Source organism: Struthio camelus, chromosome 5 (genome assembly GCF_040807025.1).
Source record: "Struthio camelus isolate bStrCam1 chromosome 5, bStrCam1.hap1, whole genome shotgun sequence".
NCBI classification, from domain to species: domain Eukaryota; kingdom Metazoa; phylum Chordata; class Aves; order Struthioniformes; family Struthionidae; genus Struthio; species Struthio camelus.
Genome location: NC_090946.1, coordinates 72,489,751 through 72,501,802, shown reverse-complemented (window position 1 = coordinate 72,501,802; position 12,052 = coordinate 72,489,751). Strand labels below are relative to the sequence as shown.

Sequence of the window (12,052 nt, the reverse complement as noted above, 5' to 3'; positions counted from 1 at the left end):
AGAAGCTGAATGATTTTAAAAGTCATCATATTTACAGTTAGTTATTAAAAATTGAAATAGCTGTCACAGGAATCAAGATACATCAGAAAAAAATCAATGATAATTATTTTAAGAAAAGTTTTGTATTGTCGTTTAGTATTTTGTAGTTATAAAGACATGCTCCATAAGTTATCTATTTTAGGTGGATTGAAAGGACTGCATCTTTAAATAAATACAGTCAAGACAGTTGGAGCTACAAATCCATCTTCATTATCAAATCCCGCACTTTTTACTCTCATGGCTCTAGGTATCTATTTCTTTAAGTGGACTTGGCTCTTCATGCACTTCACGTCTGCACAGATGCTTTTAGTGAATCTTTAGTCTCGATAAGACCTTTTCCAGTAGAGGAATTCTAGCTGGTGAAAGACTCTCTTCAGGACTGGAATAGGGAGGTAGAGTTATGACCAAGTGTTTTTAAAGACACATACTGTGCAATTTTAAGTAGTCAATAGTGCAGACAAAACATCTGCTTTTTTCAGCTTGACTCTAGTTCTTTTTTCATTTTATTGTTATTTTTGAGATGTGAGTTACTTTATCGACAATTCAAAGGACCTATTTATGTCATCTATTTAGCTTAATTCTAAACAGTGCTTACGTAAAAGCACAGGAGTGTTCCCATCAAATCAGATTTCCATATCACATTAAAAACCACATCAGCTTCCACTTACTAACATCAGACCTATAAACCATAACCAAATCTACTTTTTATGGCATACCTATAACCATTAAAAGAATGCATACAGGGAGGGTGGAGAGGGACATATCTTGCCTCCTATCACTGTCAGCAAAGCTTCCCACATAGGCCCCATCTACTGTGAGTACAAATTATATTACTCTTAGGCGCTTCGGAGCATTGTACCAAAATAAGAAAATCAGCAATTCCTTCTGCAAGCATAAGAGGAACATCCACTAATAGGGCTTCAAGAGAGACCAACCTTTAAGTTTAACAAATCCTTAAATCTGCCTTTGAAGCTACCTAACAGTTTACCTTAGTAAGATGCACAAAACTGTGCCTCATCCTTCAAGCTTTCGAGAAAATAGACTTTTCCCCCCATCCTTTCATTAAAATAAAATAAAATAAAAGGAAATTCAAAAACCCTAATCAAATCCTTCCAAGATGACTACAGGAAAAGTGCTGCACAACTAAATAGTTCAGATGTTGTCATTAATATTGAGCATTAATTATTTCTACTCCATTAAATATTGCACCAAAATTGATACTTTCAACACAAGTCACCATTTTTCAAACAGAATACCTTTTACACCTTGCAGATTTCTTTTCACAGGAAGCGTAGCAAATGAGGCAATCATCTAAAAAAGCCTCGCATCATTCACTGTGTATTTTATATATGACAATAGAGAGCTCATTTTATCATAAGGTTCAGAATCATTTCCTTGTTAAGCAATCCGCAACCTGCAACACTTACACAGATGGTCTTAAAAGTCTATCAGGCCAGGAAGTGCAACAGGTCCTAGCCTAGCATCCTATGAAGTCTCCTTAACATTCTGTGTACTCACACCTGAGGCTCAAGTCACAGTTGTAGCCCTCTCTACAATGATCTTGCGCATTCACAATTCAGGCTACTACCAGGGCATTGGGTGGGCTCCTTTGCAACTCCTGAAATACTGGCTTTGGAAACAGCACTAGCTTAACAGTTCCCACCATCCTGCCACAGTACATTGCTTTTCTGGTGTACTGGCACAGAAGAACAAGGACACACTATAAAATGAATAATGGACAAAACAGAGGTAAACAGCAACAGTTTGACTACTGTATTTTAACCCATATTGTTTGGATAAATCTGATTTTAAAGCATCTCTTTAGTGGTTCATCTGAGGAGGGCAGAATAAACTTATTTCCTAAAACACCTTTGCTACCAAAAGCAACATATCATGCACATTCTAGTATTGCTGCATGTGCAGCTGGACATCCCCCCCTTCCGCCTCAAATCAGTCTGCATATTTCCAGGCCATTTGTTGTCACAACAACTGGGTGAGGATCAAGAAACTGAGTCAATGGCCACACAAGGTACAACCAGACTCTGTAATTCAAACCCCACTGACTGTTGTTTTCAAACATATGTTGTGTATCTTTGCTCTCTGTCTGCATTCTGCATGGACTCTTTCCAGACAAAAATTTAAAGTTAATTTTATTCTAACAGCGATATTTTATACATGCTCTAAGATTTACATGGAGCATATAATTTTAACTTAAAATATTGTCAGAGAAATTGGTAATAACTGAATAAGACAGACCAAAAAGCAGAGTAATTTAATCATGAATCAACCTTTATCTCTTTTCTGAACAATAGGAAGGAGACGTAATTAAGTAACAGCAAGTTACTGGGACACTTAGTCAAAGTCACCCTGTGATGCCTCTTGTCCTTTCAAAAGACAGGGGACATAACAAATCTTTGAAAAAATGAGGACGTATGGCTAAAACATGCATCAGTACCACAACAAAATCTTATCCGTCTTCTCTGCATAATTTCTTAAGTCACCAGGAACCTCTACTAAGCACCAGCATCCAGTGCTCCTGAATGCTCTGAGAGCAGAACACTACAGAAGAGTTTTATCACATTCTCTTTGTTAAACCTAATTTTGCCTTACGGTAGACAAAGCAATCAGATCTGCACACCAAACCTACCCAATACACACCACTCCTCAAAATTAACATATCTTCCTGATGATTCATTCATTCACACATCTAGCAAGACCTTTAGGTCACCATCAGTACGCTAGAATATTGCTATACATGTCACGACTCCTGTGCCCCTCCATGTTTCAATACAGCTAGACCCATTACACTGAATGCAATCCAAAAACGGATTTGGATTTTGCACTGGATGTGCACTGAATTTGCACCTCCAAAAAAAAAAGCTAAATACAAAGAATAGCGCATTCTTGGATTTTCCACACATTGTCTTACATAGGCAGAGAAATTCAGAGCCAGAAATGGCCATCAGATCATCTGATCTGGCTTCCTGCAAACACAAAACCACAAACAGTCACTCACTCAGCCTATGGCTAGAGAGAAGCTGGTAGCGCTCCTCATGCAGCCCTAAGTTTCAGTCACATCCTCCATCATAGCAGCACAAGCACTGACGATACCTATAATAAATTAAATCAAAGAACTGACCCTTTTTACTGGATTATTCTTCAGTCAGAGGTGAGGGCACAGAAAGAGAAAAGGACCAGGTACAAACCCAGTCAAAATATATTATTTCACCACGTGGCCAGGCAGACACCTGTGCTAACACAATGAGGACATGGAACAAGTGGCAGGAGTGAGGAACTACATAAACCAGCACCGAGACTAAAGAAACATTCAAACAATACGCTTAGACATTGGGTATATATTACTACTCTGCCAGCAGGAACAATTTAGGAGGTTGCTGTCCTCCTCCTATCTCAAACTACTAATCTCCCCTATATCCTCACATATTACCATTCCACTACTTGCATTACTCTGGCTATACGTGGCCACTCTCTACACTGATTTTGGGGGGGGGGGGGGGGACTTCATGTTTTTAAGCAATTCCTTCTCCCTCAAAACACACACTAAATATAAACTGGGGGGAGGGGAGGGGCTCCGTTTAATCACATGAACAAAACGGTACAGCTGAGAGTATGCTAAAATCCACTCATGGTGAAGAAAAGAAGAGGGATGACAGAGTAACTACAGTCTGTCTGAAATGGAAGCTACTCAAGTTGGAAAAGAAAGACATAGCTTTCACTTTTCTACACCATTCAGCCTGATATTGTTTGATAAAGGAACATTCATAAACATCCTCTCAATCTTAAGTACAATACTCTATTCAGGGGAAAACAAATGAACAAATAAAACAAAAAAAAAGAGTCACCCTCAACAGAGATCCCACCTTTTCTCCTGCTAGTCCATAAACTAGTACGACATGCTTTGCCAGTCTACTACTACTACCTACTGTCAGCTGCAAAGGAGCAAACTTAAAGATACATTGCAGAGATGTAGGTACTGAAAGCCCTCAGATGTTTAAAACCACCACCCTCTATGCTGTGGAATGGCGCACACACATAGATAACGGTAGACTGTAAGTAACCTTAACGTTCTGCTAACATTAAACAACTTGTGCTGTTTCCACTCAAAGAACAATATTACAGTCCTCTAAAATAGCAGTAATAAAATACTGTTAAAGAGATGTACATCTTACGCAGGATGTAAGAAATAGTTTACAAACACACAATCAGTATCTGTATATAATGCAAAAACACAAGTTATTCCAGAACTCCAAAAAAGGTGAGTTGTCATTCTCTGGATTAAGATGACTGAGTTTTGGATACAATTATAATGGTTTTCTGAAATATATATAAAAAACACTTTGTATGAAAAAAGCAGATACAAACCATTAGAAAAAAGTTCAACTTTACATCGGACACATCTTTACTTTCCAAGTGCTAGTTAGTGCAGCATTAACTTTTAAAATGTATATTTGCATGTACCCCAGAAAATAAGGTTAAAAAGCACACAGAGCGTAGTTTGCCATCACCCTAACCCAAGCAACGTGCACAGAAGCTGGTATTAATGACTAGGCTGGTTACATCCTTCGCTACACTAACTTTACAATTGTATTAAATCAGTTACAGTTCTGACGTAAATTCAGGAACAATATCTTAATACAACAAATGGGCTTTATAGCAGGTATTTACAAAGGAACCAAAATAGGAAACGGCTCACCTGTTAAGTCTACCTACAAAATATGTTTTACCTCTTTTACCAGTAAGGGGCACTGCATTGAGAAACACGAGAAAAAGTCTGTATGTTTAAGTGGACAACAGGGGGAAAGCCTATTTGGAACAGAAGATCAGATGATCAAGCACTATTATTGGTCAATGCACATTATTAGGTCTTCCTAACTTCGAGCAAGAAGGCAGGCCAATAAAAATCGACAAAATCAATTCAATTCAACTCCACTTGCATGTCAAAGCACAGCTTCCAGGGTAAAGCTTATTTCATGCTGCACTGATAGAGTTAAATAGCAGAGTCCATGGGAGACAAGCTGCATTCAAAGAAACAACATAATGACTAAGACAACACACAGATACTATTGCTTGCATCTATTTTCACAGTTGATTGAATCCAAAGAAACTGTATCAAGTATCTGACATTAATTTTCCTCATTAGTTACAAAAAAAAATTTTAAAATATCTAGTGTAAACTATGCTTTAGCATTTGCCCTCTGAAAAGGGAGTTTTTTTCACAGTCCCAGATATATTTTGGCTCCTGGAAGCACACATCCTCAGTTCTCGTGCTCGCCTATCTGCTATGAACTATCATCATTAATTTTATTAACTGTCTAGCACATCCACAAAAATCCGAAACAAGTACAACATCATCTTACGTCCGAAAAGTACCTCACACAAGACCTTGTGGCAATAATTCATCCATCGCCAAGAGGATCCATAATTCTGGTTTTACCCTCTAACAAAGTGCCCCACTCCAATCCCCATGAGTGATGGCAATAAAAGCATCTCAGCAAATGTAAGCTGTCATAAGTGCACCTTTTTTTACTCAGGCATTTATGGATTTTGGTGGCTGATAAATAATTTTTCAAAGAAACAACACTTATTTCTACAGCCTGCTATCAGAAAGGAACAATATCTCGCCCAAGAAGTTACTGGGAAAGCCTTACTGCCTCAAAAATACTTAAAGCTGTGTGTGACTCAGGATATGACTACTACTAGGTTCTAGGCTGAAGACAAAAAAGTTTGTTCTGAAAATTAAAAATCTGTCTTTGACTGGTACTCAGTACCATAAAGCCATCTTTTGGACATTTTATGCTCAAGACTCTTTTATTAAGTAAAATGAGAGATAACACACTATAAAGAAACAGCTTTCTAAAATCTGATCAAGATAAGTACAACGCTCTCATCAAACAATGAAAAATAATTCTTCAGGTTGTACTAAGCTACTGATAAGCCTGTGACTAGCTGCTTCTATTGCAGCGACAATGGAATCGGTCACATCCCATTTTTTGAGATGCGTCATACTGAACATTACCTTGAGGCAGACAGACTATAAAGCGTCTATTTAAATTGGCTTAGCACGCTTGTGCTCATCACTGTCTGCTACCATGACTCTTTAAAATAAAGAATATATTATGCTTATTTGCCTGAACTTGCTTGCTTTCCACTCCTCTTAAAGAAATACTATTTTTGTAATTATTTGTACAGCGAATTAAGTTTTAAAACAATCATAAACTATGCATCTGCAGATATGCTGTTAACCCTACAATAAACTCAGTTGCATTTGTCTGCCACAGAAGCCAAGCAGAGGAAGAGATGGAAGAGTAACTGCACAAGTCCACAAGTCTCAAGAGAAACAGAAGCTGCATTAAATGGACTCAGAACTCAATATGGAGATACAGTACTTCCCTACACTCCCAGCGAAATAACAGACATAAATATGTGTGTATATGTATACAGATACACGTACAAAGACATATAGAGAGAGAGAGAGGTGTAGGGCATAAAAATAGCACACAAGTGAGGGTTTTCCGGTATCATCAAAGAAAGTTCCTCATAAGCAGGGCAAGCAGCAACTGCTCTTATATCACATACAGCATTCTTGAGCGTTATTCTCGATTCTTTTATGTCAGAAAGCATTCAGTAGATCCTATTCTGGACTCCTGCAAACTCCATTTGCAGTTTAGTGTGCAATTCCTCTTTTGCCAAAAAAGACTTACTTTTTTTTTTTTTAAATCATTTTCCATTATTAGGCCACTTTTACCATCTCACAGTAACGTGATGAACAGTAAATGAGACAATTTCAAGACAGTTTTAGGGAGGTAGACATAACTCTTTCATTCTCTTTTTTAATTACATACGATGGCACTTTTATGATAAAATGAATGGAATTTAAACCCAACTGCTGTTCAAATTTCTCATTAATGGATTTGTTTAGCCCAATCATCATCCTTTGGAAGGAGAAAGGTTGCCAAACTTTAACTGCAACATGATGCAGAAGTGATACTGCATTCTTGTGTGACTCTGAGAACTGACAATATCTATTCTCTGCATTTCCTCACATGGTTCTGCATAATACAAAAAGCATATCCAAAGAGAACAGCTAGAGATTTCCACATTTTTAATGATTTCATAGAAATGCGTTATTAAACCATGTGCTCACCGAAAAAAAAAAAAAATTGTTTAATTGGCTTACAAAATACAAGGCCTTTTGCTTAGAATCACCAAATGGATCAGTTTTCTCACTGCTGCCAGTAAATGCTGAATGTGTTACTTTCAATTATAGCTATAATCCGAGGGTTATATTATCCTCTACTATGTTTCAGTGAAGCTTTGGAATTCATAATCAATTAAAATAAAGCTATTTTCCAAAAGAAATCAAAATTCAATGCTGAATTTAAAAAGATCTGTTCAGTTAAAATGCTTAACCATCTAAATCTTGAAGGTTCCTTTTTAGCTTTCCAATGCACACCCTCTGAGCATAAGTTTCCTATTTAAGTGCAGTGCAAATACAAAAGGGGAAGAGAAAGAGACAATTACTTCCTAGGGTAATTGTTACTGTGCCTTCGGCCAACAGCAAGAACTCCGAAATTATATTTTAAAATAAGTTCTCATTTAATACAATTTTATGTTTAACTGTGATATAAAATAATATCAGGAGCGACATTTGCTCACATTTTTGCTGTTCAAAGTAAGCCATGAAAACAACCTTTCACTTTTTGCTAGTTGGCCTTACTTTCTGATTCTGTATTCTGGTTCCATATTCAGTATTTGACTACCATTGTTACATTTAAGTAATAAACACTGTAGGAAATGATTAACAAGAAAAAAAAAAAAAAAGCATCATAATTGACTTAGCCTTCAAAAAGCCAGTTAGCAGCATTAATTTAGGTGATGCTGCTTTGATCATTAAAACATACTCCAATACCCTTAGAACAAAGCATTCATTAAAGAATCAAGAAGTCCTTTCTTGTGACTGTACACAACTGCTGTGCAGATTTACAGATCAGACGTTTTGTTATCTAACAATATTAAAAACAAAAAGCCAAAAAGAGAAAGATTTTTAGAAGTCTTTCTAATTAACGTCTAGGCAAACGATAGACATCAATAAAGTCAGTAATGTATTAATGTTATTTCGCTAAAATTAAGCATTCATAATCTACGTTTTCCTTCATTATTTTGGAACTGTAGATATCTCCTGGGTCAAGATCAAAGTCTGAGAATCGTCTGAGACCGTAGCATGGGTTGGTGCCCTATAACGTTATAAATCTGGTCACTGCGAAACCCAAGCTGTCTTCCCGAACTCCTCTTTCACCATTTCAGAATTAGCAACGACTAGCTTACTAGGCACAATAAAGTAAAACCGGCGCGCGGCCGCTGGCCCGCCAGCCGGGAAGCCGGGCGAAGCGGCGCCCCCTCCCGCCGCCCCGCCCTGCCCGCGGTCCCCTCCCTGGGCGGCGCCCGGCCCGGGCTGCAGCGCGGACCGACGCCAGCAAGGGGACAAAGCGAAGCCGATCACATCCCTGCCGTGGGGGTGGGGGCGCCTCCTCCTCCCCCCCAGCGCTGCGCTCCCCACGGGTGATTACAACTAACAGAGCTTTAGATAAAACACGGGGAAACATCCTCCCCTTCGCCTCCCCCCCACCCACCTACCCAAAAAACCCAACCCACCGCACACGAAACGGGCCGGCTGTCAGCCGGAGCTGCAGGCGACCAGCCGGCCAGCCCAACCTTTTGTTGTTTCTGCCTAACGGCAGACAGGAAGGCGCAGATAAAAAGCCCCGAAGCCCCCGGCTGCCCCCCGCCCCGCCGCTCGCTGTCAGAGGCTGGCGCGCCCCTCACTCACCGCTCGGTGCTGCAGGCTCGGGCGATGTGCGCAGCGCTCGCAGAGGCGGCGGGGGCCGCGCAGCCCGCGGGGGCGGAGAAGAGGCGGCCGGAGGAGGATGTCAGCGATGGGCGGGCGGAAGGGAGGAAGGAAAAGGGTGTTTTTTTTTTTTTTTTGGGGGGGGGGGCGGGAGAAAAGAGAGAGAACGAGAGAGAGAAGCGAAGGAAGCGGGTCGGCACCGCGGCCGCTCCGAAGGCCTGAGAGGCACTGACAGGCCCGGCCCGGCCCGACCCGACGGCCGCGGAGGTCGGCGCGGGGCCCTGCCTCCGAGGCGCGGGCGCTGACAGCTGCAGGCAGCCCCCGCCGCCGCCGCCCCCGCCGCCCCTCTGCCCGCCCCGCCGCCTCCGCAGCCCGTCGCCCCGCCCCGCGCAACATGGCGGCGCCCCCACTCCTTCTCCCACAGTCCCCCGCGCGCCCTTCTTTCTAGAACCTCCCCCCGACACGGTCTATGATGTCATCCGCCCCCCCGCCCCCCCCCCCGCGCGCGGCGGGTAACGGCCGCCCGCGAGGCGAGTGCGAGTCCAACGGCCGCCCCGGCCCCGGCCGCCTTGGGCAGCCGCGCCCGGCGCCCCTCCCTGCCCGGCGCCGCGCAGGGAAGATGCTGAGCCAAGGCCTTCAAGGGCTCAGGTGCGAGGCCGTGTCGGGGCAGACGGGCCTAGGCCGTGCCCCCTCGCCGGACGGGGGGGAAGGGCGCGTGTGCGTGAAAGGTGCTGCTGTCACGAGCAAAACCCGACGTTTGCTAAGCGCACGCTCAGGTGACCCAGCCTTGGTGTTGTCCCTAGGTAGGGTGCGGGTATTTCCCATGTTTATGGTTTTGTATGCCCTGGAAAGACGTTCTGGAATTTTGTTTTGCTATAAGGCTGACAATAGGACATAAAAAGCCCGTGGTCCCTTCTCAAGCACCTCTGGAACAAAGGCGCATTAAAGGAGCTGCAGCACGCAGGCAGCTTGCAGTCGATGTACAGGTCACACAAAGGACAGCCGAGGCTGAAGTACAAATGCTATGGAGGCTGGGTCCCCTCCCAGGATTCACGGGCTGCTAATACGTTTCCACACCCTTGTCTTAGGTGCGCATTGAACATAATAAAAGATCCCTATTGTTCTATAGGTTTATTCATAAAAGGAAAAACAAGAGTTTCATCATAACTTTTAGTGACACCAAGAACTGCATTTCCTTGCAGTGTCTCATTTCACTCCCATTCTCTCAAAAGAGGAGAGACTGGTCACAAGATTTTCTCCATATTGCTTTATATTCTGTTCAGTAGAAGTCCATCCCAGAAATGAAGGAAGATGGAAGGAGCCGGGGTTTGGGATTAAAGATATGACACAACAGTAAAATGTACATTAGGAATCATCAGGGAACAGTGACAGCCCAACTTTATGAAAGAGTTATTAGAGTCTAGACAGACTATTATGGGGCGTATTGCCTGCCTGAGCACCATACATGTAACTCCTACAGGAGATACAGGTATGAATCATTAACTTATGGAACCATGCGGAGGTATAGTGCTAAATCAAAATGTGTCATCTAAGTGGTATACCTTACAATATAAAAGGAAAGCTCTGCTTACGTGTTATTTGCCTTCACATGTAACACTGAACACATCTAGAAGATGGCAGATGTGAGAACAAGAATGAGGTGAGAAAGCAAGACTAAGAAGAAGCAGGAAGACGGAAAAGGAATCAAAGCTAATGCTGTCGTCAAAGAAGTAGAACAGGAAAAGACAGTTCACAGAAGCCTATGAGGAACAACATAAAGTTTGGGGGGAAGTGGATTGTCTACAGACTGCAAGGACAGAGAATTACTGTTGGATCTGAAAAGCTGAGGGAACTGAAGTATACTTCCAGAATACTGCTGATTCACATCTTACAGAGATCGAGCTTTCTAGCAAAAACAGTTGTGATACATGTACTTCAGAGCAGCAGCTTTTTGTGTTTCTCATCTCCATTTAAAATAACATTCCTCTGATAATTTTGTGTGGTTTATCATCACAGGGCAGCTTGGACAGGAAAGTCAGGGGATAGGCCAGCCTAACTATGTATAATACTGTGAAATAGGTGTTTGGACAGTAATGTGAAAAGGGGAAAAAAAAGGAATTGAAAGGCATTCCTTTATACAAACTACATTTTAAAAATAAGAATCATGCCTGTGGGTCCACAAGTTCAGCGTTTTCATGAATATGCAAGAGATTTAATTAAAAATAGAACGTCCTAATTACATAATTATGCAAGAGAACTGATTCAAAGGAACCACGCCTATCTTTTAAATAAACAATATTCATTACTTTCTTCCTATCACACATATACTTTACAAGATTTTCTGTAATTAGTTGCTTACCCCAGGGATCTCTGAGCATCTCTGAACAAAGCAACTACTCCAGCGATGACCCTGATTCATAATATGCAGGCTAATGAAGTATGCTTGCAATTTCTTGCATAAGTAGCACACGCTATAAGCTCCCCGGTGCAGGAAGGTTGATCAGTTCAATGGAACTAAAGCGTGGTATTACTCCCCTCTGTTTATGGCACGCAGTAGAAGAGCAGAGGCAAAAGAGACTTCGTCAGCCTGCTTCTTCCTCAAGCTTCTGCCTGACTGCAAGTACCATAAGAGTTTCTCTTCAGTTGGATCTTGTTTTTCCTGTCCAATCTACGTAAGAATTATCTAAGTTCTTCCAGCAGTAAAACTGTAATATTGCCCCACATTTGCATCTTCTCTTAAGGAGTTAGTTATCCTATTTGCCCTGCTTTTAGGATGAAGTGATCTAGACTTGCTGTCTCTAGAATAGTCTTTATCTGCCACAAAGTCACTGTGGTTTTCTGCAGACATCTCAGTGGATATTAAAACCCCAAAACATGTTATTTACACTGCCAGATTCTTTTTCCCTCAATATACCCATTTCTCTCCTCTCCCAAAAGAAGGTTTGTAATTCACAGTGGGAGGAAAAAAGCAAGCAGTAAAGCTAATACAACACAAAACTCTTACGTTTTGAGGTAACGTAACAATGTGAGAAATACACACAGCAAACTCCCAAGTTCAGTTTGACTGACATCCAGTCAGAGGAAGCTTCTACAAAGAAATTCATGTTCACTTCATTTAGGAAGCATGCGATGTTTTATTTTACCATT

At 41.5% G+C, this 12,052-nt stretch overlaps 1 protein-coding gene across 5 annotated transcripts in view; it reads right to left on the bottom strand.

Annotated features, from left to right (window-relative positions):
- The window catches only part of KLC1 (kinesin light chain 1), a 46,825-nt gene extending 37,582 nt beyond the window's left edge, over positions 1 to 9,243 (bottom strand). For 2 of the 5 annotated variants that reach the window (XM_068947201.1, XM_068947204.1), the window contains exon 1: positions 8,888 to 9,231. The gene's annotated coding sequence lies outside the window, so the exon portion shown is untranslated. Of the gene's footprint in view, positions 1 to 8,887 lie in introns of all 5 variants that reach the window. The other 3 variants (XM_068947200.1, XM_068947202.1, XM_068947203.1) reach the window with 3 other exon arrangements.
- Positions 9,244 to 12,052: the final 2,809 nt, after the last annotated feature.